Source organism: Moschus berezovskii, chromosome 15 (genome assembly GCF_049115385.1).
Source record: "Moschus berezovskii isolate FMDL1 chromosome 15, NW_MosBer_1.0, whole genome shotgun sequence".
NCBI lineage: Eukaryota > Metazoa > Chordata > Mammalia > Artiodactyla > Moschidae > Moschus > Moschus berezovskii.
In genome coordinates, this window is record NC_142474.1 from 37,217,398 (window position 1) to 37,242,714 (window position 25,317).

Here is a 25,317-nt window from a genome sequence, read left to right on the forward strand (position 1 = left end):
CAAACCCTTTCTGGAATAAGCAGGTGTTAGGAAAAATATCCCATGTTCTCTGCTTGGGGAATCCAGGGCGCTCGACGTGGGCTTCGCGGGGCAGAGTGACTGATCTCTGGGAGTGGCTGTCACCGTCCAGAGCGAGCCAACGGCCAAGACGACATCCCTTCCGGAGGTTTTGGAGAATGAGTGATCCAGCTTATTCTCCCCACGCTCTCACTTCTACCCCTCCACCCCAGGCCGGCAGAGGCGCCGGCGGCCTGAGCCCCGACTCGCAGGAGGGAAGGAGGCGACGCGCAGCCACAGCTTTGTCTGGGAGGGAGGGGAGAAGCCCCGCCCCCGGCCGCGAGAGGAGGGGGAAGAAGAAAGGCCAGGGAGGCAGGGTGGAGGAGAGGTGGAGAGCCAGAGAAAAGAACAAGGGCGGGCGGCCAGATCCGATAGAGGCAGATAAAGACAGAGGGGCGGGAGAGAGGACGAGGGAGGGCGGAGGGGGGCGAGGGGGGCGGCGGCCCGACCCCCAACTCGCGGCTGCTGCAAGCTCTGCCGAGCTGCTAGGGAGCCTGGCCCGCCGACTGCTGAACGAGCTCCGTGGCCACCCCCGCCCCGCTACTTTCCAATTCCACGGTCCCCGCAGCGCGCGCGAGATGCAGCCGGTTCCGGACGCAGGCAAGGCGCGGGGCGCGGGCGGCTGGGAGCAAGGCTCCCGGAGCAAGTCGCGGGGCGCGAGGTGTGGTGCACTGGGCGGTCCTCTCTCCCCTCGCTGAAAGTTTTCTCGCAGTGTCCCCTGCTTCTTCCGTGTCAGCCCCTCAGTCCCTCAGCGCCTGTTCTCCTCGCTTCTTTCCCAGACGCTGGGGTTTCCAGGGCGTGCGGACTCCGCTGGGGCCGCGTAGGCGTGGAACCCCGGCCAGCCCGCCTTCTGAGGGACAAAGTTGTGGTCCAGGCTCGTCCTTCCCCTTCGATTCCCTGGGGGGTTCTTCCTTCTCTCCGCGCCAAGGGCGGCGGCAGGAAGCCCCCCCCCATCCAACCCCACCTTATTCCCGGGGTCCCCTGGGACTCCCTGGTGAGAAGTTGCCGGGCGGGCAGGTGCAGGGATGTCAGGCCCCGACAGCCCGGGTGGTTGGGCGGGTGGTGGTGTCCGATCCTAATCCGGTTCTCTTCTTACCGACTAAACCGAGGGTTCCCTGGAGGCGAGTGCCAACCAACAGCGCCCGAGCCTCCCTTGGCCTTCAGAAGGGCGTTGGACGCGCTGGGGCCCTGGGTCCCCCTTGCACTTCCCCTTTGCCGGCTCTTGGCCTGCCTCCAGAGCCTGAGGTCGTTGAGAACCTCGGCTTTGCGTCCTCTCTCACTGAAGAGGCAAGTGCCTTGGGCCCACTCTGGCCACCACTGCATTTTGATCGCCTGCGTTGCACTCAGTTCCTAAGCTGGGAGAGCCCTAGGGACAGAGAGAGGCACAGTGGCCTGACAGGGAGACATGAGGCTCCATTTTATCGTGGGGCGCTCCCTGGGTCCTGAGTTGTTCACCGCATCTCTGCCCGTCAGTGACAGAAGGAGCTGAGGGCCAGGCTTCTGAACCCTGCAATGCACTTTATTCCCAGGTGTGTGGAATCTGGATCCCTAGAGCTTGTTCTCCCAGAGAACAGAGTTGTCTAGAGCTGGCCAAGTTCATAGTATGTACTTTACATGTGATGAATGAATGTAGGCACCAATGAGCTGACAAATAACAATTCCTGTCACAATTGATTGTGGTACAATGGGAGGAAAGAATTAGAAACAATGATTCTTTTAAACAGCTGTGAGACAGAACCAGGGGCCTTCTTTCCAGAGCATCTGGTTGAAGAATCTGGGGTTGGATTTATTTTATTCATCAATCTACATTTACTTACTGGAAACTTTTTCTTCAGGTGGTCTGAAGAATTAAACCTCTTGTGGCTAAGCTATATTACATTGTTTGAGAAGAGGTTTTGTTTGTTTGTTTTTGTTGTTTTGTTTTAAACTTGTGTCCAAATTCAGTGTTTCAGGGACTAAAATTGAAGTCAGCCTGCGAGGTGCCCATTTGGGATCACAGACTCTGGAGTAAGGCCATGAGTATGGGCAGCAACTGTGGTTTCTCCTCTGAACAGGTCAGCCTGATGCCCGCGTGCTGCAGCAATCCAGTGGGCCTCAGGGGATGGAAGAGGGCCTCAAAGGATGGCTGAGCTCAGAGAGGCAGGGTAACTTTAGAAAGAGGGTAGTTCTTGCCCTGGGGTAAGGAGGTGGAGACACCTGGGAGTCTGGATTCAATTCAGGATTCCCTGTGCTAAGAAAGCTGGAAGGTGAATCCTGCTCCTTCTTCAGAAAAAGGGAGAGCAGAAGTGGAGTACTGAGTGTATCTTTGACATGCAACCTAAACATACCCCGTGTTCCTCTGTCCTTATTTTTATGCTGGTGAAATCTGGTTAGAATGATGAGGACACCTTTGGGGGACCTGACTGAGAGAAGGCCAGGGGACCTGGAGCCCCTAGTCACATCCTTGTCCAGGGGAAGGTAATATGCCCTCTGCAGGGCCTGCGCAGTATCTGCCCCTGCTGTATGTCTTGCTGGCAGCATCCCCACTTTCCTGAGAGTAGTTTCACTCTGCTCCAGAGTCCACTTCTCTGGGTTTCATGCAGAGGTGGGATGAGATTATCAGAGAATCCCTTGGAGAGCTTGGGAAAACTGGACGATCCCAAGAGCAGTCTCAGGGTTTGTCCACATTCCTTTTCCTCTGCCCAGAGTGAGAAACTGGGAAGGTCTCAGCAGTGTTTGGGGGGATGGAACAAGACATCCAGTCTGTCTTCAAGCAATAGTTGCAGTTTATAGGGTTTATGAAACTAGGGCAGTGGTCCTTTTCTGCACCTCCTCGCTCATCCCACTACTCGTCACAATATGGTCTAGTTATTTATCCCAATGACACACCGTGCTATTTAAACACTCCTTGCCTCTCCAGAAGAATTTTAAATAAATCCTTAAGACTGGGTTAGCTACCACAGGCCCATGATTGCTGACTTCATTTGTTTGATTATTTGTGGGTTCCTATGGAGGACGTGGTGGGGGAGGGGATGGACCAGGAGGCAGAGGGGAAGCAGAGCACAGTAAACAGGAACATCCTCCAGATTCCATTGGCTAGGTGGCCAGGAGGTCATTTTTAATCATCCCTTGGATGGTAGACTCTGGAGCCTGTAATCAGATGTTGATGCAGTTGCTCAAGGACGACTGCTTGAGGCTGTAGATTTCCTGCCTAAGGCAGCTGTGACTGAACTAGAGAAGGCAATGTCTCACTGAAGAAAGGGCAGGGAACGGGCATTTGGTTAATTCTTGTGGGATGAGCAAAGTGACTTAGAATGGCTTTTCCTAATCCTTATATTGATAAAAATTAGCAAAAAGATACATTTTATTTCCTTGAACATGTTAAACCAAAGTCATTTCACAAATACATTTACTTTTACCAGCATGTTAGTTTGATTAACTACTCCTTTCTATAATGGAAAAAGTATTGGATTTGGAGTTTGAATGGCTTTCAGATTTTCTAGCTGCATAATATTGGGCTATGGAATAGATACTGTCAGCATCCATTCTGTGTTCCCTTCACCTCAACCAATGCTGTTGGGAGCAAGGGTATAAATGCTTCAGCTCCCTCACTTCTCTGTTGGGGCAGCTTTGGGGCATATTCTATGCTGTCTTTCAGAGTTGCTTAGTAAGACCATTTCACAGTTGCTTATAGTAATAACTGACTCCCATCACTGGCTGCCTTCGCTTCCCTCTTTCACTTTCCCACTCTCTTTCCACTTGCACTTGAATCCTTGTCCTATGGTCAACCTCTGGGGGAACGAACCTAAGTCTTTAGTCTGTAGTTAAAAGTCATTTTAAGTCTTTGGGTCTCCATAGAGAATAGATCTTGCCAAAGGGGAGGAGTGAAGGAGAGGGTTGGATTAGGAGTTTGGGACCAGCAGATGAAAACTATTATATGTAGATTGGATAAACAACAAGGTCATATTATGCAGCACAGGGAGCTATATTCAATATCCTGCAATAAACCATAATGGAAAAAATAAAGATAAACCTTGGTTCTGATAAAAAAAAAGTGGAAGATTCCTCCCACCCAGCAGGACCTGAAAAGCTTGGGGCCACATTTCCAGCTATTCCAATGTCACTGCATCCAGGAATTGGTCCCTGACTATGCCCCGTGGGAATACAGCCCCATCTTTTGCATTCTCATTCACATTTTGCCCATCCCTTTCTTCCTTGTTCCATTGTTGTCTCTCTCTCACCTTGTACAATTTGAGAGCTGAGTCCTCGACTGATGCTTCAGTAGCATCCTGCAAAATGCTTTTGACATCTTGGATTCCTTTTAAATATGGTTGAGTTAATAAAAAGTGAGAAGAAAAAACAAAAGTCTCTGAGTCTCAGTTTCCCCAGCTGAATGATGGAAATGATAACTGTCTCACTGTGATACGTGCTCAGACACAGCGAGCATCCAGGCAAACGTTTGCTGGCTCTTTGAATAGTACAGGTGAGGCTATGATGGGCTTGGGAATGGGTATTGTGGTGGGCCATGAAGAATTATGCTCTGGAGAGAGAGGCTTGAGAGCCGGTAGGAGCCAGCTCCAGCACATGCCTGGCCTTGACTGGACTGGGATGTGATCAGTGTCTTAATTTCCGATTTTGTACACAGGTGAGGAGGCTAAGAATTATACTAGGTGTCGGAACTCCCCTGGCAGTCCAGTGGTTAAGACTCCACACTTCTAGTGCTTCTACTGCAGGGGGCATGGGTTGGATCCTTGTTTTGGGACTAAGATCCCACAAGCCGTGCACCGTGGCCAAAAATATTTTTTAGAAAAGAATTGTACTAGGTGTCAAAATTTAGGGTATGTTCAACTGTGCCCTAAACTGGCTGGATCATTGTGTATGAGATACTTATGGGGTTCAGTTAAAAATTATTGAAGTGTTTATGCTATGAGTTTTGGGGGGGATTAGATGATTCCACAGGTCCCTTCTAATCTTTGGTCTCCTCAAGAAGAGTCCATTGCATTCTCCTTCTGTTCATACAAAAAAAAAAAAACCTTTAACAAAAGAAAAATTTTCATGTGTCTACACATAAGTTACCCACCATGGGGCACCCAGCATTTGGCCATCCTAGAGTTTTAGTTTTACTGTAGTCTTTCCTGCTGGCACAAGAGACTTCAGTAGAACTGTCTCAGTAAATTTTGCCTTCCTTGTGGGCCAGTTTCACGTAATGACCTAGGCATGATGTGTCCCCACAGGAGGCTGCGGAGTGGGTAAAGAGGATATGAAAATGATACGCCCTTTCCTGAACCACTGCAAAGTTGTAGGCACCCACATGGAATCCAGGAAAAGTACATGTGGAGGAAGAGACTTCTATATGACAGAATTCAGCATTCCTGGTTGGGTTTTACTCATAATGCTCTATTGATAATCCTCCTGAGGGAGTCCCTGACTCAGCAATTCCAGACATTGGAATTCTTATCCTAAGGATATAATTGGACACATGCAGAAAAATAGGTGCATGAGCAGTGTCCTGTGAAACATTGTTTATAATAATAATAAAACAAAAAATGGAGACTAAATGCCCCCAAATAGTAAATTTGTTAATCATGGTGTATCTCTACATTAAAATACCATGTGATTACAAAATATTTAGGATCCAGATATGTTTCTGTTAACGTGGGAAAATATGCATTTGTAAAGAGTAGGTTACCAAACATTGTGCTGCTGTTGTTATTGTTCGCTCATTCAGTTGTGTCCAACTCCTAACGACCCCACGGACTGTAGCCCATCAGGCTCCTCTGTCCGTGGGATTCCTCAGGCAAGAATACTGAAGTGGGTTGCCATTTCCAAACAATGTACTGGTTTTGTAAGGTCTATTTACATTTGCCTCTGAAAGGGTATATGGAAAAATATTAATAGTGATTGTCACTGAGTGGTGGAATTTTGGAAGATTTTTATCTTACATTTTCTTATATTATTTTCAATTTTTTATGTATTTAAAATATGCACAATATAAAATTAACCTTTTTAACCATTTTTAAGTGTAAATTCAGTGGTTGTCTTAGTCCGTCTGAGCTATACTGTGTAACAAATGCCACAGACTAAGTGACTTATAAACAACAGAAACTTACTGCTCACAGTTCTGGAGGCTGGGAGTCAGATCAGGCTGCGAACATGGTCAGGTGAGGGTCCTCCTCCAGATCATGGACTTATCATTATACCCTCCTGTAGCAGAAGCAGCTGTGGGTCTCCTTTAATCCCATTCATGGCTCTACCTTTGTGACCTAATTTACCTCCCAAAGCCCCCCCGCACCCCCCCACCAATGCCATCATAGGATTTCAGCATATGAATTGGGAGGGGACACAAACATTCAGACCATAGCAGTGGCATCGATTGCATTCACTGTGTTTTATGACCATGCTGCTGCTGCTAAGTCGCTTCAGTCATGTCCGACTCTAAGTCGCTTCAGTCATGTCCGACTCTGTGCAACCCCATAGACGGCAGCCCATCAGGCTCCCCTGTCCCTGGGATTCTCCAGGCAAGAACACTGGAGTGGACTGCCATTTCCTTCTCCAATGCATGAAAGTGAAAAGTGAAAGTGAAGTCGCTCAGTCGTGTCCGACTCTTCGCGACCCCATGAACTGCAGCCATAGCCACTATTCATTTCCAGAACTTTTCCAAACGGAGACTCTGTACCCACTGAACACTAACTCTCCATTCATTCCCCTCATCCCAGCTGCTGGAAACTTCTATTAACATCTTCATGAGTTTGCCTACTCTAGGTTTCTTATAAAAGTGGGACTGTACTGGTAATTGTCCTTTTGTTGATCTTAAGCTTTTTGCTTTTCTGTATCTTTAAAATTAAAAAAAAAAACAATCCGTTTTACTTGTATGAAAGAAGAAAAGGAACAAGAAAGCCCTGGAGAGAATTGTGGTATTTGTTCTCTTGCATTTTCATTTCAGACTGGGCCACAAGGACCTGGCCATCCTTGTTGCTTCCACTGCCATCACCTGGGATGGGGGTCAGGGTCTGACCTTCATCTCAGCCGAGCAGAACAAAGGTGGGCAGCCAGTGGGCATCAGAGCTAATCACATTTGGGACTTGCTGGTTGCTAGCAGCTGGGCCTTGGGCCCCAGGCCTCTACTGCTGAATCATCATATCCCAGGGTTTTTTTGTGTGTGGTGATGGGATTGAGAGAGTATGCTTGGGGTTTACTGTGCCTTAAACCTAACAGCTGTCCTATAGTGAGTAAGGCCCAAACCAGATGGAAGTTGGATTGTTGAGAACATCTTTCCTAAAGAATGAGAATGAAAGCCTCAGCCTTTCTATTTGAACCATGCTTTGTGTATTCCAGATCCTGTAGCTCAACTCAACTTACTAAATACCCACCACGGCACCTGTGGCGACTGCCAAATGCTTTGTCCACAGGCAGGGTCAGCCTGCCTGAGATGCAGAGAAGACTTTAACTGGTGGAGTCCATGAGATCCTAAGTACTCTGGGAGATGGGTAGTGCCCTCAGATAATCAGTGCCCTCTTCCTAAAGCTCCATGCAAACTTTTATAGACATCTGGGCCAAGGATTGATCTCTTGTGTGGTGGGTTGTGTATTTGACAGGATAATCAGGGACATGGTGCAGAGGAGTGGAGGCAGGGGAGGTGGTGTGTATGTGTGTTTCAGTCTGGTCTGAGGTGAGAGGAGATCAGGAAGCTTCAGTACCCAGAACCTGGATACTAGGTTGCGTGGCTGTATTCAGGGGTCAAGGGAGTAGATCGAGTGACTTTGCTGTGGGACGCCTTGTTCTATGGAAAATGATTTAAGTTCCTCATTAATCAAGCTCCCAGAAGAAACTGCCCGCCCTCCAGCAAGTTGCTGAGAAAATGTAGGTCTGGGAGGGACAGGTGTACAGTACTGTGCTCTCTGGAAATTACTTTACCTGGCTCTGCCTGTTTTCTCTTTGCCCGGCTGCTCTTTGAATCCCAGACAGTGGGGGGGAAGTGAAAAGACTTTACAGAAATGGCCTTTGAAGACCATTTTGAGAAGTTCAGTTTTTCATGGTGCTGATTTTTCTTTAGGGTTAGTCAGCTGGTTTCAGGACAGGAGGAGGAGAGCGTGAGTGTGGTTTTGTGGAAAACTTCCCCTGAGCCTCCTGGAAATGTTCTGGAAACCCCTGGATGAGCTGTCTCTCCTGGGTCCAAGATCTGCTGTGTGAGGCTGAATTTCCCTGCCTATACATACTGCATAGGGTGTTAATGAGGTTAAGAAAGGGTGGATATAAGATGCCGCACCATGGCTGCCCCCGGGGGAGGCTCAGTACTTGCTGGACCCTTCCTCTGCTTGCCCTTCCTTATTGCTTCCAACTGGCAAGGAACGTGCCCATACCTGGGGGTGAAGGAAGCCAGCACTTTAGGCTTTTGCATTTCCTATCCTGGCTCCGGGGAGGCAAGGAGGGGAAACCCTAAGATCTCTGCACACAAAGCTCAGAGTCTCAGTCAGTAGCACCAAAAAAGGGAAGGACCGCTGGGGTATCCTTAGGAAGGGGATGTGAGGTCAGAGATGAGTCTCAGAGAAGCACTCAGTAAACAGGAAGTGTGGCCAGAGAGAAACCTGTGCTTGTAGGAAGTGGGGCATTGGCGGCAGCCTCCCAACTTGGCCTGGATAAGCCGGCAGCCCCTGCTGAGCTGATGGCAAGTGGAGGCTCAGAGCACGAGGAGTGACACAGATCTTGGGCCCTCCCTGTGAGACAGGGCTCCACTTAAATCTTGTAATTAGTGGGCTGGAGGAGAGCTTAATTTGCCCTTCGGAAGGTAGGACTTTAAATACCCCATAAAATAACCCTTGGTTTTGAGAAATGCAGGTCGAGAAATGCAGGTCAAGTAATGCTTAGTTTTATTTGCCTCCACCAACTTCCCATTCTTTCCTCATGCCAAGTCAGGTATATGGAATTTTGCACTTTGTTGAGTTTTATCTTGTGAGGGGACATACCTTGGCAGCAACCCTTTGGGTGAAGGTGATGGAGGTCCTGCTTTAGGGAGGAAGAGGTGACTAGGTCCTTCCCTGGGGGGCTGTAGATACTAGAAGTTATCTTTCTAGGTCTTGTGGGTTCTCTGAGCTATAGTCAAAGTCCTTTATACACACACACACACACACACACACACGCCCCCTCTCTCCGTACACTCTCTTATACACCCCTACCTACACATTCATTTGCACACTTACACTTCCCTCACACTGATACTTACACATTTACACGTGCTTACTCTCTTACACATTTACACTTATACATTTCCTCACACATCTACACCTACACATTCACACACATATAGCTTTTTCTGTATGGAGTTTTTGCTCCCTTTATGTCTTTTTGGTCCCATTCCAACACCCTGCTTATTTGACATGAGGCTAAGGGTCTTTGGGTTTCCTTCTAAATATCCATCCAGAAAGTCAAAAACTTGTGGATGTAGATGAGACTTCCCTGTAAACAGGTAGTTGCTCATCTGGGCCCGTGAGATGATTGTTTAGGGGGTGATTATTTGTTGTGACTCTCCAGGTCACTCACCTGGCCACCTGCCTACTAGCATGGGAGTAGGAGACAGGTCTTCTCAGCAGGAAACAGACCATTTCCTCAGAGCTTCCACAGGCATACTGAAGAATTCAGACCAGTGTGCAAAAGGCCTGAGCAAGAAGGATCAGTGCCCAAGCTGTCAGAGGAAGGAGCTGGGGCTTTTGCAGACCATGCTCTTGGCATGAGGGAGCCCACTTGACCACCTGCTGAATCTCATGTACTCATCTGGCAGGTGTACCAGACAGAGGCTTCTCCGGGGATAGGAGTGAGGTTGCCTGTCAGCAGGGGCCTTGGACCTGTTGTTAGACCCCCAGGCTTTTTCCAAAAGGAGGAGCAGGCGGTTTGTGGGGCCCATGAGTGTGAGGAATAGCTTGTTCTGTAGACAGAGGGTGAGATATGTCTGGGCATGCATGGCTCTGTGACATTGCAAGTACCCAGGTGTCTGGGTGGGATCTCTGTCCCCTGCAGGGTCTGCTTTTCCTGCAGGTTGTCTGCCAGGCCAGTCACTGACTCAACTTGTCTTCCCCAGGACTCTGGGGCATTCTGTGGCCAGCAGCTGAAGCCAACCTCCAGCTGCCTGTACTACTTGGAGACCCTCATGCCCAGTGCTTAGCCAAGGCACCAGAGAAGGAGCACTGTTTTCATGTCAGTTCTGTGACCTGGGACAAGTCACCTAACCTTCTGTTTCCTCATCTTTAAAGTGATAAAAATAAAGAGTTCTTTTAAGGAATAGGAGAAAGCTTTTAGAGTCTTGTTACCAGCAGCACCAGCAGCACTTGGAAGCTTGTTAGGGATATACCTTCTCAGTGGATATACCTCCACTCCAGAAGTGTTGAATCAGAAATTGGGAGAGTGGGAGAAAAGGAATCTGTATTTAATGAGCCTTCTGGGGGGTTCTGATATATATTTCTCTAGAATATGGCCGGGTCAGATGATTTTTAGCCAAAAACTTCTTCACTGCAAGGCAGCTGTAGCAAATATAAGTTCTGTTTTGCATCAGACAGTCCTGAGTTTGAACTCCAGCTCTCTCTCTTCCTGACTGTGTGTCTTTGGACAGGTTATTAATACTTAACTTCTTTGTGCTTCAATTGCTTCATCTGCAAAGTGAGACTATTAAGATTTCTTTCTACATGGGGTTGTTATGGAGATTAAATGAGTCAAAATAGGTAATAACTAGCCTGTAGTAAGCTTGCATTTCTGTTAGTGTATTATTCACATTTGTTGTTTTATTATTAGCATAGTAATATTGTTGTGATTGTTCTGTTCACTATTTGTGAGGAAAATAGGTGATCAGGGCTTCCTTTGACTAGTCTTCTGTTAGTTCTTTTTGCTGCCTACCTCTGCATAAAAGTGCCATCCCTCCTCAGGCAGGACACACCAACCTCTTCCCAATTATTTAGGTTGGTGCAAACATTTTTGTGGTTTTGGACTATAAATTTTTAAATTTAAATCATTATAACTAGGTTCAAACACATCTTTATTAATCAAAATAGGTACCATTTCAACCACAGTTTTGCCAATGAGAAATAAGTTTGTTTATTCCTGTAGCTTAAAAATCCCTGCTTTGGGATTCCACAAACTCTTGGAAAGCATTTTCTGTATTCTGCTGGTTGTGGAAGTATTTTCCCTGCAAAAAAGTGTTCAAGATGCTTGAAAAAGTGGTAGTTTGTTGGTGAGTGAAGTGAGGTGAAGTGAAAGTTCCTCAGTCGTGTCCGACTCTTTGTGACCCCATGGACTGTAGCCTGCCAGGCTCCTCTGTCCATGAGTTAGGGAGAGGTCAAGTGAATATGGCAGATGAGGCAAAACTTCACAGACCAATTCGTTCAACCTTTGAAGCACTGGTTGTGTGAAATGAGATTGGATGTTGTGGTGGAGAAGAATTGGGCCCTTTCTGTTGACCAATGCCAGCTGCAGGCACTGCAATTTTTGGTGTATATCATTGATTTGCTGAGCGTACTTCTCAGATGTTATGGTTTTGCCGGGATTCAGAAAGCTGTAGTGGATCAGACTGGCAACAGACCAACAAACAGTGATCATGACCTTTTTTTGGCGCAAGGTTGGCTTTGGGAAGTGGTTTGGAGCATCTTCTCACTCCAGCCGCTGAGTTAGTCATCATCTTTTCGTCGCACGCCATAATCCGGTTGAGAAATGGTTTGTTGTTGCCTAGAATAAGAGAAGATGACATCTTAAAGCAACAATTTTTTTGATTTGCGGTCAGCTTATGAGGCACCCACTTACTAAGCTTTTTCACCTTTCCAGTTTGCTTCAAATGTCGAATGACCATACCATAGTCAATGCTGAGACCCTTAGCAACGTCTCACGTGGGTCTAAGTCTCAGGGACGGCTCTCAGTTGGTCGTTGTCAGCGTCTGATGGCCAGTCACTGCATTCCTCATCTTCAAGGCTCTCGTCTCCTTTACAAAACTTATTGAACCACCACCACACTGTTTGTTAGGCGTTCCCAGGCCGAATGTGTTGTTGATGTTGCAAGTTAATAAGAAAATTGCTCGAATTTGCTTTTTATCTAACGTCATTTCCATGATCTAAAATAAATATAAAATAAACAACAAGTAGTACATCATTAGCAAAAAATAAATAAATAAAGCAAGAAATATGCATTAAAATGATGCCGCATAACCACATTTATTTAAGAATGTATTCCAGGATCAAACAGCAAATTTCAACAATGCAACAACTGCAGTTACTTTTGCACCAACTTACTACCTTCCGCCTCCCTTTTCTCTAACCTCTAACATCTTTTTGGGGTGCAGAGGAGCAAAGCTTTGTATTCGCAGTCATAATAAAGCTGAAGAAATGGAGTACGTATACCCAGTACACTTGACCTTATCTCTCCCTTTTGTGCTGTTTAGTGCTCTTTTCCTGAGCAGAGTGACTGAGAGCCCTGTAGGTGGTTCCCTGGAGGCCTGGACACCAGGGGTGAGAAAGGAATGGAGAAGGCATATGGGTTTGGCCAGAAAGTGGACCTTTTATTGAAGAAAGCAATGGAAGGGAAAGTATGCTATTCCTTCCTAGGCAGCCCAGATTTTGCCGTTGTCTAGGACAGGCTCAGGTGGCATCTCTTGTAATCTCTGGATCTTGGCAGAGCCCCAGGCCACAGCTCAAGTCTCCTTCCTTGTGTGGTGCTGTAGAACTGGGGTTTCCTGTTTGCCATTGATACTTCTTCCTGCTCCCATCCTAGCGAGCTGAAGTGCAGAGGGGACGGCACTGTCTCCTCTTTCACTGCTTGGTTATAAAGTGGAGTCCCTCTGGAGACCTCATGAAGCAGTGTTCAATGCTCTAGTATAAAGTACCATGTCGGAGAGCTTTCTTCTCCAACCCTGGAGCTCCAGATTGTCCCCAGAGGGCAGGGCAGAGCAGGGTTCAGAAAAGAGGTAGAGAGGGGCCTCGAAAGGGGAAGCTGCAGGCCTGCAGTTGGTGTTTCATCTGCATCTGGTGCGTGTCGCTGACTTCCTGCTTTCTGTGGTGTGGGGCCCTGGTTTGCTGGATGGGGCCCCTTGCATCTGCTCTGTGCATCTGTTCTCATCCTTGCGGATGCTCTATGCTGTCCCCTCTCCCCTTTGAAGTTTAGTAATAGGAGGGGGTGCAAAAGACAACTCATTTGTTTTTAGAAAATTCTGTTCCTTCCATTCTTGAAAAACTACTCTGAGATGCGTTTGGGGGTGTCCTCCATTTACATAGCTCAATCTCCATCATATTTCATGGTGGCTCTCAGCCGTGGTTGTACATTGGCATGACACGGGGAGATTTTAAAAATGCTCATGCCCGGACCTCTTCCTGGAGGGTCTGAAGAAATTGGTCAGAGTTGCAGCCTCAACATCAGGAATTTAAAATCAACCCTCCTACCCCACTCCCTTGGCTTCCCAGATGGTGCAGTAGTAAGGAATCTGCCTGCCAATTCAGGAAATGCAGGAGATGCGGGTTGATCCCTAGATCAGGAAGATCCCTTGGAGTAGGAAATGGCAACCCACTCTAGTATTCTTGCCTGGAAAATTCCACGGGCAGAGGAGTCTGGTGGGCTATAGTCAAGGGGGTCTCAAAGAGTCGGACACAACAGCACACACCAACATACCCTACTCTTACTCCAAGAGAGCCTAAGGAGCACCCAGAATTAGAACTTCTGAGATGCTGTGTGTCTTGAGGTCAACTGTTACTCCTTTCCACCTTGGTTTCAGTTGAGGCCTTGCCAAGTGCATGACCAGGCCTGACCAGTTCTCACTGGTCAGGGCATAGCTCTGTAAGGTTTGCCCCACTGGGAATGCTTTGTAGAATAAGCCCTCACCTTTCCCAGCCTGTCTCTCTCTTCTAGTTATATCTCCTTAGAGACTGGGACTGCCTGGGTCCTATAAATTGGCTGTTGTTCCCTCACTCCCCATCCTACCCTGGGAGCTGAGGTGGGAGTCAGGATGTGGGGCCGGACTCTGCTTATGCAAACAGGAAGACAGAAAACAAAGAAGCAAATAAACCACTGAAGAGGTTCTTCATCTCACTCTGGACTTTCCTGCCAGGGGTTTCCCCTGTTTCTGTTCTTTATTTGCCTGCTGGGACTTTCCAGTTGATCAATAAGATGAGAGACACTTAGTCTCTAGGCTGAATCAGAAGTGTTGTAGGGATTAGCCAGCCTCCTGGCAATGCTCTGAAACCAGATTAGCTTCAGTATGTTCTCTGGGCTCCCTGACAGAAAGGGAGTGAGGGCACAGGAATTTGGAGGAACCAAGAACAGACAAAGCTGTTCTTTTAAGACAGCTTTCAATGCCTTTTCTACCTCCTCAAGCTACCTATGGATTTAATGGTTTCTCTTCTCATCGGAAGTTGAGCTGGTTAATTTCAAGGGCCTGGACAGCCCCTCGTTTATTCTTGGGGAGTCTGGAAACACCTGTGAGTGGGGAGTCTGTGAAAAGAGAAAGGAAAAATCCTTTGTGCAACAGCTACAGGGTAGCTGCAGGGCTTTTACTGGTCCAGAGGTCGGGCATCTGTCCCCATTTCTACAGCTCAGCCTTACATTGCACCCAGTGATGCTGGGTGGGCAGCTGTTTCCTCCCAGCTTGAGAGTGGGTGGAAGAAGGTGACAGAGCCAGGAGGTGTTTCAAGCCCTAATGTGGGGCATGTGTGGTGGTCACTGCTGGTATCCACCCAATCCCCTTTATCTACCACATGTTATAAGTATGGACTGTTGACAGGTCTCAGTTGCTCCCTAGTCTTGAGAACTGCTCTTCAGGGAAATGCCTCGGCACTTACCCCCTCCTCCCAGGGGTGACTCTCAGCCAATGACTGACTAGTGCCAGATACAAAGGCCTGGTCTGCCTCTCTTAGGGTGGAACAGTTCCATGAAGTTGTTCACACCCTAGAGCTCCCATGGGATCAGGCTGTGGCTCGGCTCCAGTTCCTTCCCCAGCCCAGTCTTGCCTCCCTCACTTCCTTACAGGTTTCTCCTGAAGTCACTTCCTCAATAACCCATGTGCACAAGAATCCTCTGCCCCTAGGAATTCCCTGACATAAAACAGCAGGTTAGCTTTCCTAGGGCTGACTGTTGAATCCATTGTTTCCAAATAATTAATAATGAGAATGCGAATATTTTCAGGAGAGAGACACAGTGTGGGATCTGGGGCCCAAAGAGAGAAACCTCTAGGCCCAGGAGAAGAAAGAAACACTAAATTAGTGGTTTCTGTATGGTGGTAAGTGCTGTGATGAAGGACAGGCTGAGGTGTGGGTACTGTCCCCTCAACACTACCCAGGGATAGTGGGAACAGTTTGTAGGGGGAGGTAAGTTTTGGCAGGGTTCAGGGAATGCGTGAGTTTCCTTGGGTCTGAGAAGAAGGAGTACCCTCACAGAGCATGAAAAGCAGGCCCCGAAAGTTCTCTGTAGCTGGGATGTCATTATCTTCAATAGCTTAGGAACTTTTGCTTTGTCAAGACATTCTCTTGGATCTTAGGGAAGATTGTGTCCTCAAGTTGTCCTGGGAGCAGGCAGGAAGGGTCTTCATGTGAGAAGTACTAGATTCTGCTGACAAGCTGCATGGCATCACGCAGGCATTTAATGGAGCTGAGTAGAACCCAGAATATCCTGCTAGGGCATGAAGTGGTGCCAGAAGAGAAGACTGATTGGTTAGTAGCCTCAACAAGTGTCCAGTGTGTCTAGGTGACTAGGAGGCTCATGTCCTGGCTCAGAAAGTCACTCCTCTAGACATTTTAGCAGACATGCTTTATAGTTAATGGGGCTTCCCAGGTGGTGCTAGTGGTAAAGAACCTGCCTACCAATGCAGGAGACATAAGAGATGTGGTTTGATCCCTGGGTTGGAAAGATCTTCTGAAGGAGGGCACTGCAACCCACTTCAGTGTTCTTGCCTGTAGAATCTTATGGACAGAGGAGCCTGGCAGGCTACAGTTCATAGAGTTGCAAAGAGTCGGATACAACTGAAGCCACTTAGCACACACACATACATGCATCCCATCTTTTAAAGTTTTTCTAAAGAGAAGATGTACTGATTTAGAATTCTTGAGGGCTAAGTGGTCATGTTCACAGGGGGGTTCAGTAGGTTTAAGTATGTTTTAAACTTCAAAGATTATTTGTGTCAAATCTGCCCTTTCATTCCTGTCCCATGCTTTCTCTCTTCTTTCTCTGTATGGGACTCAGTGAGCTGTTTCAGTTCTGTGCCTGAGATGCTGTCTGATGTGGGAAGCCCTCTCCTTCCCCTCTCTCTTACTTTCCCCTCTTCTAAGAGATGGTGAAAAGTTGTTCTGTATTCTCAAGGCAATGTGGAAATGATGCATGGAAATGATCCTTACAAGGCATTTTGGAGTCCAGAAGGGCTTCATAAATTCTTGTTTACAGAGAAGGCAGAAGAATTGCAACTAGCTAGCTGAGCAGATCTCTCTCTTTAAGACTGTAGATACTAGTGGACATCCTTGGCAAAAGTGTCCAATTGAATCCATATCCCAGCCCCATCAGCCATCTTCCTCTGACTCTTCCTTGTATGAGAAGCAATATTCTGTTTAAGGAAGATTGGACTGAACTCTAAATTCCGGCCTTTTGTTTGCTCTGTTACTCTGTTTGCCTTAAAGTATAGGTAAATTTAGCTAGCTTTTTTTCCCCCTCTTCTGCTGGCTGGGGGTAGCCAGTGATTTGTGGTGATGGTTGGAAAGTTTATGAAGACAGATGCAGATGTTATCCTTGAGACAGACAAAGGAGGGCTTGGGTCCTAGAATCAGTTATCTGTAATTTCAGTTCAACAATATGGTAGACTGTATAAGTATTTTCCTAACATTCCTAATCCAAGAAATGTAAAAGTAAAAAACAAAAACAAAAAAACAGGTGGGGAGAATTCAGGCTGGAGACAGAGATTGGGCCAAATGAATCTGTGTGTGCTCAGTTGTATCCAACTCTTTGTGACCCCATGGACTGTAGCCCACCAGGCTCCTTTTTCCATGGAATTTTCCAGGCAAGAATATTGCAGCAGGTTGACCTTTCCTACTCCAGAGGATCTTTCCTACTCAGGGATCTAACCCACATCTCTTGCATCTCCTGCATTGGTATACCAGGCGAATTCTTTACCACTGTGCCATATCGGAAGCCTAGGTCAGATTTATAGTGATGGCCTTGGTGAAATCACTCACTACGGAGAGAGTGACTGAACTTTAGAGAATTCCCACATTTGGGCTATCAGACTACTTGATGATTTTTATCAACCTGGTAAGTAAAAAAGTATGTATGGATGTGAGAGTTGGACTGTAAAGAAGGCTGAATCCCAAAGAATTAATGCTTTTGAGCTGTGGTGTTGGAGAAGACTCTTGAGACTCCCTTGGACTGCAAGGAGATCAAACCAGTCAACCCTAAAGGAAATCAGTCCTGAATGTGGGACTGATGCTGAAGCTCTAATACTTTGGCTACCTGATACAAAGAACTGACTCACTGGAAAAGACCCTGATGCCGGGAAAGATTGAAGGCAGGAGGAGAAGGGGATGACAGAGGATGAGATGATTGGATGGCATCAGCGACATGAGTTTGAGTAAGCTCCGGGAGTTGGGGATGGACAGGGAAGCCTGATGTGCTGCAGTCCATGGGGTTGCAAGAAGTCAGACACAATTGAGCAACTGAACTGAACTGAATAGTGCTGGAGAGAGAGGACAGACATTGCAGAAGATAAACCAAGAATGAAAGGAAGAGAAGCAGCAATCAAAGCTGGTATAGGATAACATTTCCCTGGCTGGAGAAAGACTTGAATGTTCAGGATGAGGTCTGTCAATGGACAGGCACCACTAATCTGAATTCAACTCTATCTAAACTTTGGGACTGGCTCTGGCTGAGGTCCCTCATGACCTTGTGTGGTAAATCAGAGACTGCTCTTGGTTTCTGTTCCTTAGGTTCCCACCACCAGCTCCTGGCTCTGCTGATCATGGACTCCTTCTCTTGGTTTCCAAGATACTGTGTCTCTTCTTTTTCCTTCTCTTCTAGGGACTCTTTTTTTCCTGCCTACGCCTAACCTACTGGGTTCATTGGATCCTTGCCCTTGGCCCTGCCCTTCAGTCCTCCCTGCTCTCTCCTTGGTGACCTTGCCACTCTCCTGACCCCCTTCCCCTCAGCAGAGCCAGGATTCCCTCCCTGGGAGCTCCACACTGTCTCTTTCCTGGGGCACAGACCTGGCAGGGCTTCTTGTCATCAGCATCATAGGGTTCCATGACCTGCCTCAAACTCGGCCCATATTCCTCACAGCAGTGTTTATGACTGTGCATGGCACCGGACCAGCAGCCCGGTGTATTGTGGGAATCGGGCCTTTTCCAAATCTTTTTACTGATGGAGCGTGACTTTTTTCTCTACCTCTTTAAACTCATTGGACCCTGTTACTCCATCCCCACTGCCTACCTCCCTGGGACAGGCCTCTCAATCGGTCCCTTTGCCTCTGTTTTCTTCCCTAATCCTTTCTCAAAGTAGAGAGTAGAGTGAGGTAATCATTCCAAAATTCAAGTCAGATCACACCCTTCTCTTATAACTCCGCTTGTTTTCTTGTTGCCACTGTAAAAAATGATTGGTGGCTTAAAACAACAAAAATGTACTCTCTTACATTCTGGAGGCCAGAAGTCTGACATTGGTTTCAGTGGGCTGAAACCAAGATGTTAGTAGGGCTGCGCTCCCTCTAGAGCCTTTGGGGGGTGAGGGGGAGGGTTAATTTGCTTGCCTTTTCTCGCTGTGTTCCTTGGCTAATGGTCCCTTTCTCCATCATTCATCCATAGAGTAGCATCTTCAAATATCTTTCTCTGTTGAGGTTGTCTGTAGCAGAATCTCCCTCTGACTTTCTTTTAAGGATACGTGTCCTATATTTAAGGTCCACTCAGGTAATCTAATTTTATTTAAAGAAAACTGAGCGCCAAAGAATTGATGCTTTTGAATTGTGATGTTGGAGAAAACTCTTGAGAGTCCCTTGGACTGCAAGGAGATCTAACCAGTCCATCCTAAAGGAAATCACTCCTGAATATTCATTGGAAGGACTGATGTTGAAGCTGAAACTCCAGTACTTTGGCCACCTGATGCGAAGAACTGACTCATTGGAAAAGAGCCTGATGCTGGGAAAGATTGAGGGCAGGAGGAGAAGGGGACGACAGAGAATGAGATGGCTGGATGGCATCACCAACTCAATGGACATGAGTTTGAGTCAACTCTGGGAGTTGGTGATGGACAGGGAGGCCTGGCCTGCTGCAGTCCATGGGGTTGCAGAGTCAGACATGACTGAGCAACTCAACTGAACTGAACTAGGTGGTGACCCATTCCAGTATTCTTGCCTGGAAAATTCCATGGACAGAGGACTGTAGTGGGCTACAGTTCATGGGGTCACAAAGGTATGGACATGACTGAGTGCATGTGTGCAGGACAGTCTAGAATAATCTAGGATAGTCTTCCTATTTCCAGATCCTTAATCACATCTGCAAAGTCCCTGTCTCCAAGTGACATTGACAAGTTCCAGGGATTAGGACCTAGATATTTTTGGTGGCTATTATTCAGCCTACCACACACCCCATCCTATTGCACTTCAAAGTCCAAACTCCTTGACATAGTCAAGGTCATATGTACTACCTCATCTTGGTGCATGCACCTTCTGCCTGGACCACTCTGCCCTTCACCTTTGCCAGCTCCATCTCATCACTGAGGTCTCAGTTTAGAGTTCACTTCCTCCAGAAAGCACCTGGGACACCACCGACCTCCAGATTAGGGGTATTTCCTTGTTCTTCCAGCTTCAAAGCCAGCAGGAGTGAGTTGATTCTTTTTCACGTTATGTCACTATAACACTGATTTTCTGCCTGGTTTTTCCATTTAAAGGTTGTGGCAAAACATACATAAAATTTACCATTATAACCCTTTGTAAGTATACAGTTCAGTAGCATTAAGTACATTCACATTGTTGTGCAGCCATCACATTATCCATCCACAGAACGCTTCATCTTGCAAAATTAAAGCTATACCTATTAAATCAGTAGTAACTTGCCTTTCCCCTTTCCCCAACCCCTGGCAACCACCATTCTACTTTCTTGTCTCTTTGGATTTGACCTAGGTACCTCATTTAAGCAAAATTATACAGTAGTTGTCATTTTGTGACTAGATTATTTCACTTGGCATAATGTTCCCATGGTTCATCCACGTTGTAACATACGACAGGGTATCCTTCATTTTTAAGTGCTGGGAAAGGTTGGGGGCAGGAGGAGAAGGGGACGACGGAGAATGAGATGGCTGGATGGCATCACAGACTCTGTGGACATGAGTTTGAGTGTACTCCGGGAGTTGGTGATGGACAGGGAGGCCTGGCGTGCTGTGATTCATGGGGTCGCGGAGAGTCGGACACGACTAAGCGACTGAACTGAACTGAAGTCTGAATTGTATATATGTATCATTAATCTTTGCTTTTAGCTTCTCTTCTTTTCACAGCTATTTGTAAGGCCTCCTCAGACAGCCATTTTGCTTTTTTGCATTTCTTTTCCATGGGGATGGTCTTGGTCCCTGTCTCCTGTACAATGTCATGAACCTCCATCCAGAGTTCATCAGGCACTCTATCTATCAGATCTAGTCCCTTAAATCTATTTCTCACTTCCACTGTATAATCATAAGGGATTTGATTTAGGTCATATCTGAATGGTCTAGTGGTTTTCCCTACTTTCTTCAATTTAAGTCTGAATTTGGCGATAAGGAGTTCATGATCTGAGCCACAATCAGCTCCTGGTCTTGTTTTTGCTAACTGTATACAGCTTCTCCATCTTTGGCTGCAAAGAATATAATCAATCTGATTTCGGTGTTGACCATCTGGTGATGTCCATGTGTAGAGTCTTCTCTTGTGTTGTTCGAAGAGGGTGTTTGCTATGACCAGTGCGTTCTCTTGACAAAACTCTATAAACCTTTGCCCTGCTTCATTCCGTGCTCCGAGGCCAAATTTGCCTGTTACTCCAGGTGTTTCTTGACTTCCTACTTTTGCATTCCAGTCCCCTATAATGAAAAGGACATCTTTTTTGGGTGTTAGTTCTAAAAGGTCTTGTAGGTCTTCAAAATCACTGCGGATGCTGATTGCAGCCAGGAAATTAAAAGACGCTTACTCCTTGGAAGGAGAGTTATGACCAACCTAGATAGTATATTAAAAAGCAGAGACATTACTTTGCCAACCAAGGTCCGTCTAGTCAAGGCTATGGTTTTTCCAGTGGTCATGTATGGATGTGAGAGTTGGACTGTGAAGAAGGCTGATTGCCGAAGAATTGATGCTTTTGAACTGTGGTGTTGGAGAAGACTCTTGAGAGTCCCTTGGACTGCAAGGAGATCCAACCAGTCCATTCTAAGGGAGATCAATCCTGGGCGTTCATTGGATGGGCTGATGCTGAAGCTGAAACTGCAATACTTTGGCCACCTCATGTGACGAGTTGACTCACTGGAAAAGACCCTGATGCTGGGAGGGACTGGGGGCAGGAGGAGAAGGGGACAACAGAGGATTAGATGGCTGGATGGCATCGCCGACTCGATGGACATGAGTTTGGGTAGATTCCGGGAGTTGGTGATGGACAGGGAGGCCTGGTGTGCTGCGATTCATGGGGTCGCAAAGAGTCGGACACGACTGAGCGACTGAACTGAACTGAACTGAACTGATACCGTTCTCCACAGCGGCTGTGTCAACATTCACACCAACTGTGCAAGGGGGTTCCCTTTTCTCCACACATTCTCCAGCATTTATTGTTTGTAGATTTTTTTGGATGATGGCCATTCTGACCAGTGTGAGGTGATACCTGATTATAGTTTTGATTTCCATTTCTCTAATAATGAGTGATATGCAGATGACACCACCCTTATGGCAGAAAGTGAAGAAGAACTAAAGAGCCTCTTGATGAAAGTGAAAGAGGAGAGTGAAAAAGTTGGCTTAAAACTCAACATTCAGAAAACTAAAATAATGGCATATGTTCCCATTACTTCATGGCAAATAGATCTGGAAACAGTGACAGACTTTATTTTGGGGGGGCTCCAAAATCACTGCAGATGGTGACTGCAGTCATGAAATTAAAAGATGCTTGCTCCTTGGAAGAAAAATTATGACTAACCTAGAGGGCATATTAAAAAGCAGAGACATTACTTTGCCAACAAAGGTCTGTCTAGTCAAAGCTGTGGTTTTTCCAGTAGTCATGTATGAATGTGAGAGTTGGAATATAAAGAAAGCTGAGTGCCAAAGAATTGATGCTTTTGAAATGTGGTGTTGGAGAAGACTCTTGAGAGTCCCTTGGACTGCAAGGAGATCCAACCAGTCCATCCTAAAGGAAATCAGTCCTGAATATTCATTGGAAGGACTGATGCTAAAGCTGAAATTCCAATAATTTGGCCACCTGATATGAAGAACTGACTCACTGGAAAAGAGTCTGATGCTGGGAAAGATTGAAGGTGGGAGGAGAAGCGGACAATAGACGATGAGATGGTTGGGTGGCATCACCAACTCAATGGGCATGAGTTTGAGTCAACTCTGGGAGTTGGTGATGGACAGGGAGGCCTGGCATGCTGCAGTCCATTAGGTTGCAAAGAGTCAGACATGACTGAGAGACTGAACTGAAGTGAACTGAACTGAATAATGAGCAATGTTGAGCATCTTTTCATGTGTTTGTTGACCATCTGTATGTCTTCTTTGGAGAAATGTCTGTTTAGGTCTTCAGACCATTTTTTGATTGGGTTATTTGTTTTTCTGGTATTGAGCTGCATATTTTGGAGATTACAATCTTCTGTCAGTTGTTTCATTTGCAATTATTTTCTCCCATTCTGAGGGTTGTCTTTTCATCTTGTTCATAATTTCCTTTGCTGTGTAAAAACTTTAAAGTTTAATTAGGTCCCACTTGTTTATTTTTGTTTTTATTTCCATTACTCTAGGAGGCAGGTCAAAGAGGATATTGCTATGATTTATGTCTGAGTGTTCTGCCTATATTTTCCTCTTAAGAGTTTCATAGTTTCTAGCTTTATGTTTAGATCTTTAATCTATTTTGAGTTTATTTTTGTGTATGTTATTAGAAAGTGTTCTAATTTCATTCTTTTACACATAGCTGTCCAGTTTTCCCAGCACCACTTATTGAAAGACTGTGTTTTCTCTATTATATTTTCTTGCCTCCTTTGTTAAAGATAAGTTGCCTATAGGTGTATGGGTTCATCTCTGGGCTTTCTATCTTGTTCCACTGATCTATATTTCTGTTTTTGTACCAGTACCATACTGTCTTGATGACTGTAGCTTCGTAGTATAGTCTGAAGTCAGGAAGGTTGATTCCTCCAGCTCTATTCTACTTTCTCAAGATTGTTTTGGCTATTTGGGATCCTTTGTATTTCCATAGAAACTGTGAAGTTTTTTGTTCTAGTTCTGCAAAAAAATGCAACTGGTGATTTGATAAGGATTGCATTGAATTTGTAGATTGTTTTGTGTAATATAGTCATTTTCACAATATTGATTCTTTCAATCCAGGAACAAGATATATCTGTCCATCTGTTTGTGTCATCTTTGATTTCTTTCATTGGTGTCTTATAGTTTTCTGTATATAGGGCTTTGGGCTTTCCAGGTGGTGCAGTGGTAAAGAATCCACTCACCAGTGCAGGAGGCACAAGAGACATGGGTTCAGTCCCTGGGTTGGGAAGATCATCTGGAACAGGAAATGCAACTGGTTCCAGTATTCTTGCTTGGAATATTCCATGGACCGAGGAGCCTGGTGGGCTACAGTCTATGGGGCTGCAGAGAGTCAGATACCACTGAGAAACTGAGCACACATACACATAGGTCTTTTGTCTCTTTAGGTAGGTTTATGCCTAGATATTTTATTTTTTTGTTATGGTTCCAGTGGTAAATGGGATTGTTTCCTAAATTTCTGAGTTTTCATTCTTAGTGTATAGGAATGCAAGGGATTTCTGTGTATTAATTTTGTATCCTCAACTTTAAGTAAATTCATTGATTAGCTCTAGTAATTTTCTGGTGACATCTTCAGGGTTTTCTATGTATAGTATTGTGTCATCTGCAAATATTAAGAGTTTTACTTCTTTTTCAATCTGGATTGCTTTTATTTCTTTTTCTTCTCTGATTGCCATGGCTAGGACTTCTGAAACTATACTGAATAATGGTGGTGAGAGTGGGCACCCTTGTCTTATTCGTGATCTTAGAAAAAGTGCTTTCAGTTTTCACCACTGAGAATAATGTTTGCTCTGGGTTTGTCATATATGGCCTTTATTATATTGAGGTATGTTCCTTCTATGTCCATTTTCTGGGGAGTTTCTTTTATCATATCAGCATTGAAATTTTTCAGAAGCTTTTTCTGCAGCTATAGAGATGATCATATGGTTTCTATCTTTCAATTTGTTAATATGGTGTATCACTTTGATTGATTTGCATATACTGAAGAAGTCTTATACCCCTGGGATAAATTCCACTTGATCAGTATTTTGTTCAGGATTTTTGTATCTATGTTCATCAGTGATATTAGCCTGTAATTTTTTTTTAATGTGATACCTTTATCTGGTTTTGGTATCAGGGTGATTGTGGCCTCATAGAATGAGTTTCGAGTTTTCCTCCCTCTGCAATTTTTTTGGAAGAATTTGAGAAGGATAGATGTTAGCTGTTCTCTAAATGTTTGATAGAATTAAACTGTGAAGCCACTTGACCCTGGGCTTTTGTTTGTTGGAAGATTTTTGATCACAGTTTCCATTTCAGTGCTTGTGATTGGTCTGTTCATGATTTCTCTTTCTTCCTGGTTCAGTTTTGGAAGGTTGTACTTTTCTAAGAATTTGTCTGTTTCTTCCAGGTTATCCATTTTATTGGCATAGAGTTGCTCGTAGTAGTCTCTTATGAGCCTTTCTATTTCTGCATTGTCCATTGTAACTTCTTTTTCACTTTTCATTTTATTTATTTGAGTCTTCTTCCTTTATCTCTTGATGAGTCTGGGTAATGGTTTGCCAATTTTGTTTATCTTCTCAAATAACCAGCTTTTAGTTCCATTGATCTTTGCTATTGTTTCCTTAGTTTCTTTTTCATTTATTTCTACTCTTATTTTTATAGTTTCTTTCCTTCTACCAACTTTGGTGGGTTTTGTGCTTTTTCGTTTCCTTCGGTGTAAAGTAAGGTTGTTTATTTGATGTTTTTCTCATTTCTTGAGGTAAATTTGTATTGCTATAAACTTCCCTCTTAGAACTGCTTTCACCTCTTCCCATAGCTTTTGGGTCATTGTGTTTTCAGAAACTGCCATACTGTTT

At 45.6% G+C, this 25,317-nt stretch overlaps 1 protein-coding gene across 4 annotated transcripts in view; it reads left to right on the plus strand.

The window, feature by feature from the left end:
* The first annotated feature begins 403 nt into the window (after positions 1–403).
* RASSF2 (Ras association domain family member 2) overlaps positions 404–25,317 on the plus strand; it is a 61,291-nt gene continuing 36,377 nt past the window's right edge. Inside the window, exon 1 of one of the 4 annotated variants that reach the window (XM_055431894.2) lies at positions 404–657. The gene's annotated coding sequence lies outside the window, so the exon portion shown is untranslated. Of the gene's footprint in view, positions 658–690; positions 719–8,625; positions 8,822–25,317 lie in introns of those variants that run through there. The other 3 variants (XM_055431901.2, XM_088843979.1, XM_088843978.1) reach the window with 3 other exon arrangements.